General features: G+C 34.9%; 2 long non-coding RNA genes across 3 annotated transcripts; both read left to right on the forward strand.

The window, feature by feature from the left end:
* The first annotated feature begins 3,291 nt into the window (after positions 1–3,291).
* LOC120209933 lies at positions 3,292–3,696 on the forward strand. Its single transcript, XR_005524459.1, has 3 exons — positions 3,292–3,379; positions 3,510–3,580; positions 3,655–3,696. It is a non-coding gene; the product is annotated as an uncharacterized LOC120209933 (long non-coding RNA).
* Positions 3,697–4,686: 990 nt separating this feature from the next.
* Positions 4,687–6,097, forward strand: LOC120209932. 2 transcript variants are annotated; one of them, XR_005524458.1, is made up of 5 exons: positions 4,687–4,712; positions 5,070–5,157; positions 5,591–5,653; positions 5,725–5,804; positions 6,062–6,097. It is a non-coding gene; the product is annotated as an uncharacterized LOC120209932 (long non-coding RNA). The 2 variants fall into 2 exon arrangements; XR_005524457.1 differs by lacking the exon at positions 4,687–4,712 and having other exon boundaries at positions 4,978–5,157.
* The last annotated feature ends 1,282 nt before the right edge of the window (positions 6,098–7,379 follow it).

Genomic DNA, 7,379 nt, shown 5'->3' on the forward strand with positions numbered 1-7,379 from the left:
CTACCCGTTCTCTTCACTCAGGCATGGTTGCTCCATTGGCTTCACCGATCGATCACCGGTGACTACCGTATCGCTTGTCATTGTCAGTGGCCGGTCAAGATCAAACTTCATCAATTAGCTCACTTCGACTTTCTTATCATGCATCTGAAGTCCATTTTTTCCCAAATCGCTTGTTTGCTGTAGATCTTAAAAAAAACTTCTCGGCTCCTTTGAAGTAAAACACTTCCATTCGTCGTCACTAACCGTCTTATGGTGTCGACGCTGGAAAGAAGGAACCCACGATATGATCTCATTTATACTAGCTTGTTTCGTTGATAGATGGTTGGGATTCGAACAGGTTTACCATTGCCGTCAAAATGGGAGATTGTAATGCAGTTGAAGGTATATTTCATGGTAGAAGATTACACCAATTACTGGATTCACATATTTCTGCATGGAAAGTGGGGGTATGAAAAAATTCACAGGATGGACAAAACCTGTTTTGAAACAGCAGAGCAATTTAATTTATATTCTGTTAACTGCGCTACAATCTCTCATTTTAACGGCAATGGTAAACCCGTTTGAATCCCAACCATCTATCAACAAAAAATATTCGGTTTTACATAAATCTTGATAGGGAAAATGGGGAGTAAAGCAGGGATTGTAGGAAACCAAGATTTCTCGGCCTCCATGGATTTAGAACAAGCAGAGCAATTCAATTTATTTGCTTTAAAGGGAAAAAGGAAATCAAGGACCTTTCGATGGTCTCCTCGGTCTTTCATTCAAATGGCAGAGAAGTTTCTATATTTATACCTTTTCTTGTTGGAGGGGCGACCGTCCGTTGAACTACCAAAGAAAAAAGGGTAAACCAATGTGATCATGACGTTGTAGGTGCTTGCGATGGGACGGATGCGACTTCCCTTAGTTGGTTTGGGTGGCATAGCCCGTTGCAGAAGTCCCCCCCTTTTTTTTATTTCTTTTTTTAGGTTTGGTTGCCGAGAATTTGATGGCATCCTTTTTATGTTCAATTTATTTTCTATTCATCTAAACAACAATTCAATTTATTTTACGATCGGTGTATCTCCTGATGTCTTCCTTGTTGTCTGTCTGTTTGCTTGCTCTTCTCTCCTCCATCGTCAATGTCGATGGCAACCACGACCCCCTGAATTTGTTTTGGTAAAACTTCCATCTTTAAGACCCATACCGTGTAATTGTTTACTTAACAAAATATTTTTTTTGTTATTGCCACCTCATCAGGTTAACACGTCAGCAAAATTATTTGACGTGGAAATAGTCGGCGTCCACGTAAGCATAAACTAACGGTTCTGTTTGTCAAAACGGTCAAAGGTACAAATTGATGCAATTAAACAACTTTGAGAATAAAAATTGATGCGAAAATACTTTAGGGGCGAAATTGATAAATTTTGTTTATTACAGGAACATCTGTGTCCTTAAGCCTAAATTAATTTTAATCAGTTTAGGTTAAATTTTATATAATTTTTGTTTTAAGCCCAAAGAAAACGCGCATAACATATTTGGATACCCTTGACAATGTTACATTATATCATTTTTTATTAAGCTAAGGTGATTATAAGGTGATATTTCTAAATATTTTCAACTATTTTAATAATAAACGTTCAATCATCCTACTGCAATTGCTGGTGCTCAAACTCTTGAACTCTAGGAACAACAACGATTCCTTTAACCACTGAATTAAATTGATTTGTGTTACATTTTATTATTTTTTAAAATTTATTTTAAATGGGTAAGGTATATATATATATATAGTTTTCTTTATCAACGAACTTTGTCGTCTCGTATGTATGCCTTCGATGTTTCATTGGAGGTATTGTACGTTTTGTCAATTTTAATCCGAATTCAGAATTACTTTAATTCAAAACTTTAAACTTTAACTTTTATATTTTCAAATAATTTTTAATATTTCAAATAATTTATTTTTTATTATATTGTTATTCTCAATTTTTTATTATTTTTAATATTTAAAAATAAAAACAAACACTAATCAAACAATGTAAATGATTAAGAGATTAACGTTGTCCTTTGAGTTTGAAATTTCAGATTCGAGCATCGGCCTATATATAAATTTTAACGTTTATTGTTAAATAGTTGATAATTTTTCAATGAATGAATATATACTATCTTGTATTCACTTTAGATTTATAAAGAGAGAAACCAAATAACAAAACTGATAAAGTTAAAGGGTACAAAAGTCATTCTACCTTTCTTTCTTATATTATTTTCATTTTGAATTTTGGACTTTTCCCTGTATTTCTGATTTTCCCGAGGCTTGATCGTTAGTACCCGCCGGCAAGCTTTCCCTGTCTCCTCCGAAATCGAAGTGTAATTTCCCCCTTTTTGTTGTTCTGATTTGATTACGAAATTCTGTTATTTTTTTGTAACCTAGATTTTACATTTCTAAGTTCTTTTGATCCAATTCATGTGAAATTTGGGATTTAATTGTGGCTTGTTCTAGATATGATTTTTGGGTTAAAGCTGAGGAAAGTCAACTAAACTGTGTCAATTACATTAATAAATCGTTCCGTGAAATATTCTAATACTGTTAATTTTTATTTATTGAATTAGAATGTGCAGTAGCAAAATTCGGTACATATTTTGTATCCAAAGCCCCCAATTCCTCTATGATGAACAGTATTGAGGTCTATACCAGTTGTAAATGAGACGAGACAGATCGCGAGCTATTCGAGATCGACTCGATCAAGGCTCGATAAATACTCGGATCGAATGGACTCGACTCGAGCTCGAGCTCGACTCGAGTTCTTAACGAGCTGAAACGAGCTACTCGATATTCAACTCGAAAAGCTCGTGAGCAGCTCGAAAATATAATATATTGAGATTTTATTTTAAAAAAATAAATTAATAATAATATTAATATTTATGTATTGATTTTTTTTAAAATACAATAAGATTTCATGTATTTAAGGTTCATGTTCGAGTTTGAGTCTTTAATCGAGTTAAGTTTAAGAATTTTTTTTTTCATTTCGAGCCTTTTCGAGCTGCTCACGAGCTTCAGTTCAAGATTTCGAGTTCGAGTCGAGCTTGAAAATTTTAAACTTGCGAGTTTTCGAGTCGAGTCGAGCTCCATTTCAGAGTTTTCGAGTCGAGTTGAGCTCAGCAATACTCGAGCTCGACTCGGCTCGTTTACACCCCTAATACCAATGACGTGTGTGTTCTAGTTCAATCTGATTGCATCATATTAGTGATGTTTTGTTTTCGCTGTTCTTGTAGTAATTTCTATTCTTTGTATAAATCCTTTCTTTTCTTCATGTGCAGTCCAGTTTTGACATCCTTGACTGCAAGATCCAATATTTCATCTGAACGTATTCAGTATGAAGTTCTTGGAATACACTCCGCTCAACCGGTAATTCTTTCTTATTAAAAACGGAAGTGTAACAGATTTTCCTCCCCCCTCTTAGTTCCTAGATTCATGATCTTTGTCACTTTCTGCCTTTTGATTTGAAGTCTGACTTAATTTGTATCTTATTTTCTAGAATAAATGGTTTCTTGAATGATTTAAACCTCGGTGAGAGTACCATCAAAGGAAGCCTTGAAGCATACTCTTGTAAGTTCACCTACATAAGTTGTCCCTTTTTTTGGAGTATTTGATTCAATCTCCGTTTCCCCCTATGCTTCTAGGCAAACACACTGGAACGGATAAAAGAGACTCAGTTTTGAGAACGAGGTTTTGAGAACATACAAAATATCATGTGATTGGTTCCTATTTCTTTAGAATTTTATTATTGTTGAGATTGAGGATTTCTGATGTTTGTTTCACGTCAGATCCTTGACTATCTTGGGAAATCCTCGGATACAGACTCCCGCTCACCTGTTGAATTCCTATTGAGCAGATCAAGGTTGTAAATAGGGGTGCTTATCGAGCTATTCGATCGCGAGTTGGACAGTGCTGGACTCGTGCTCGTTAAAAAAAATTGTTGCTCGACTCGTTAAGCTCGTTAAATTTTTCCTCGACTCGTGCTCATTAAAAAAACTTGTTGCTCAACTCGATGCCCGTTAAGCTCACCGAAAATTTTACCTTATTTTCGTAATTATAGGTAAAATCTGCTAATACTTTACAGAGCTTAATATAAACATAAATTAATAAATTTAACCAAAAATATTATCAAAAGAGTATATGAAACAATTTCGAAGTCTAAACTCCAAAGTAACAATCCACAAATACATTAAAATAATAAATATGGTTTATTTTTTAGTGTAGTAAAATAATATTTAATAATTTAGTATTTTTTATTATTTATTAGAAAATTAATAGATTTTTAATTTATCATCTTTTCTATTATCTATTAGTAAGTTAGTATTTTTTTAATGAAATAATTTTTTAAGATAACTATTGAAAAATTATATAAAAAAATTAATGAGCTGCTCTCGAACTTATCGAGTTGAGTTGGACTTTGCTCGAATCAACTCGTTAAGGTCTCGAGTCGAGCTCGAATTCGAGTTGAGTCATCCCGAGTTGAGTTTTTATCGAGCTTTGACCTAGTGAGTTCGAGCTGCTCATGAGCTGTTCAACTCATTAAACACCCCTAGTTGTAAATATTTTATGCAGTTATACATGGTTTCCTTTTCGCTTTCATTTGTATTATTTGACCAGATTTCTGTCATGTGCATTTCAGCCGGAAGACATTGATATATTTGGTGCTCACCCTCAATCACATGTATCCTGATTATGACTTCAGGTATCTCTGTATATGTTTCATCGGTACATTTTCGTTCAAAGAGTGTTTAAAGGAGGATTATGGGTAATGCCACTGTCAGCTTATTGGGCGACTTGACAACCTACTATATAATCTTCTTTTATTTGCTTTGGGAGTGTTGTCTAAAGGTTTTGACGGACAGTTCAGCCTACTGTCTCTCTAGGAGGAGCTGAGAGTTCAATTCTCTCCATTTCCCAAATCTAATCCTGTGATTATATGGGTTTGTTTGTATGATTCAAGTAAATTTTTGTGCCATTGAGTGCTTTATACTGACCTTCATGTCTGTCTTGATATGTTTCCCTTATATTTTGATATTGCATGTGCCTTTGTGGTTTCCAGTGCAGTTAAAGCACACCAGTTCTTCACAAAAGAAAGCTGGGATACCTTTAAACAGATTTTTGATACCTTCATGCTTGAAGCTTCAAAGGTATTGGCATAAGTACTCATTTATCCACCTGACATGGATCTCAAAAGTGTACAAGCCAAAATTGCGAGAGAGAATATGCATTTTCTCAAATGATTTAACTTGCAGTTATTATTGTTGCACTCACCTTTCTTCCATTCTTGCGGTTCTTATATTGGTCATGAATATAGCCTCACGTGGTTTTGGTCTAGAATTTGTCCATCAGTTGCTTCATGAATGAGTTAGACTAATGAGTCATGACCCTTGGTGCAAATGCGTGGTGTGTGCATGTCATTTGGGGTGGAAGAGAGGAATGTGGAGGATATGCTGCTAGTGTTGATTGTGGTTTGTAGTATGTGGGACAAGCAATTTCTAGCATTCATTCAATTATGATGTCGTATCCATATATAAGTCGCTTTGCATTGCATGTAAGTTTCTTGTTTCACATCATTGACAGGAATGGGTTGAGACATGTTGAGGCAGTTCACTCCTGGAAACAATTTATAAGGCTCTAGATGAGGTGTGTGTAATTTCAATATTGCTAAATGCAAGTCCCAGCAGGTGGTGATTTTAAAAAACTGGGTAATGCAGGTTGTTAAACTCTCCGAGTGCGAAATTTATAGTTATAATCCAGATTCCAATGCAGATCCATTTCTAGAGAAAGGAGCTATGTAAGTGTGTGTGTGTTTAATTAATATATCAATGACTTGTCAAGTCATTGGGCCATAATTGATCATTCAATAGTTGGGGACTTCTGTTTGCAGAAGGCCCTTCAGTTTCTTCTTCTACAATCGGAAACCAAAGCGTGTAGTGAGTTTCAGCTTTTGCTGCTTAAGGTATGTCTAATTGTGTCCCTTATAATCTATACCTATTTACAAGCTTCGGTGATTATCTTCGGGGCCTCATAACCATATGTTGTTATTGGCAGTAACTTGGTGGCTGATGGTTTCGTTGCAGACAACTTGTGTTACGAGGAAGATGGTGAAATATTCAATAACATGGACATGTGATCACCGTACATATTGCTTGTATAATGTGTCAATACCCTTTGACATCGGTGTTGAAAATCGGTGCCAACTTGCACCGAAAGTTGAGGAAAGAAATTATATAATTCCACTGAATGGTGGAATTGTCAAAAGAAGTGTTAATTGTTGAAAAATGGTAAAGGTACAATCTCACATTTAGTCATTGTATTTTAGGGTATTTTCAAGATTAATTCTTAAGCTTCAACTATAAATATTCTAGCCCATTTAGCTTCAAAATCATCCCAAAACATTCTAGCTTTCTTCCAATATTAGAGAATTTAGAGAGTTTCTTGAGAGTTGTTTTCTCTTTTTTATCAAGAGAGAATTATCATTGTTTTCTTCTTGGTAGATCGAGAGAAGTTGTAATTCTTATTTTTTCATAGTGAGATTCTTCTACCGTTGTTCGTGGTTTTTACCCTATATTATTTAATAGTTTTCTACGTAAATTTTGTGTCTATTTTATCTTCATTTTTATTTTCTCAAATTATCAGTTGCGATTTTGCTCTATCCGATAGTCGTCTTCCGCAACAATTGGTATCCGAGCCAAATTTGAGTGTATAATATCTGCTTATTGCCTTTGTGTTTGCCTTTGTGTTTGCCTCTAAAAGGTGGATCCTCCAAAAGGTGGATCCTCCAACATAAGAAAGTAAGAATGTATTACTCATTTTTTAAAGGATCCAGAGAACTATTCACGATAGTGAAATAGTCGGAGCTATCCGAAATAGAAGTTATAGTAACGAAATTTGATATTGAAAAATTCAATGGGAGAAATTTCTCATTGTGGAAATTAAAGATGAATGTCATACTGAGGAAAGACAGTTGTCTAGCAGCTATCAACGAAAGGCCGGTAGATTTTTCAGACGACAACAAATGGATCGAAATGGACGGGAATACTATGGCAAACTTTCATCTAGCATTAGCAGATGAAGTATTGTCAAGCATCGAGAAAAAGAAGACAATTAAGGAGATATGAGATCATCTCACCAAACTGTACGAGGCCACATCGCTGCACAATAAAATTTTCCTTAAGAGAAAATTGTAAACTCTCCGTATGCCAGAATCTACTTCAGTGACGGAGCACTTAAATACATTGAACACTTTATTTTCTCAGCTTACATCCTTAAGCTGTAAAATAAGAGAACAAAAACGTGCTGAACTTCTACTTCAAAGTATACCAGATTCGTATGATCATCTCATCATCAACTTGAAAGACAGTAATGC

This window comes from Hibiscus syriacus, unplaced genomic scaffold (genome assembly GCF_006381635.1).
Source record: "Hibiscus syriacus cultivar Baekdansim isolate YM2019G1 unplaced genomic scaffold, ASM638163v2 tig00020944_pilon, whole genome shotgun sequence".
Lineage (NCBI taxonomy): Eukaryota > Viridiplantae > Streptophyta > Magnoliopsida > Malvales > Malvaceae > Hibiscus > Hibiscus syriacus.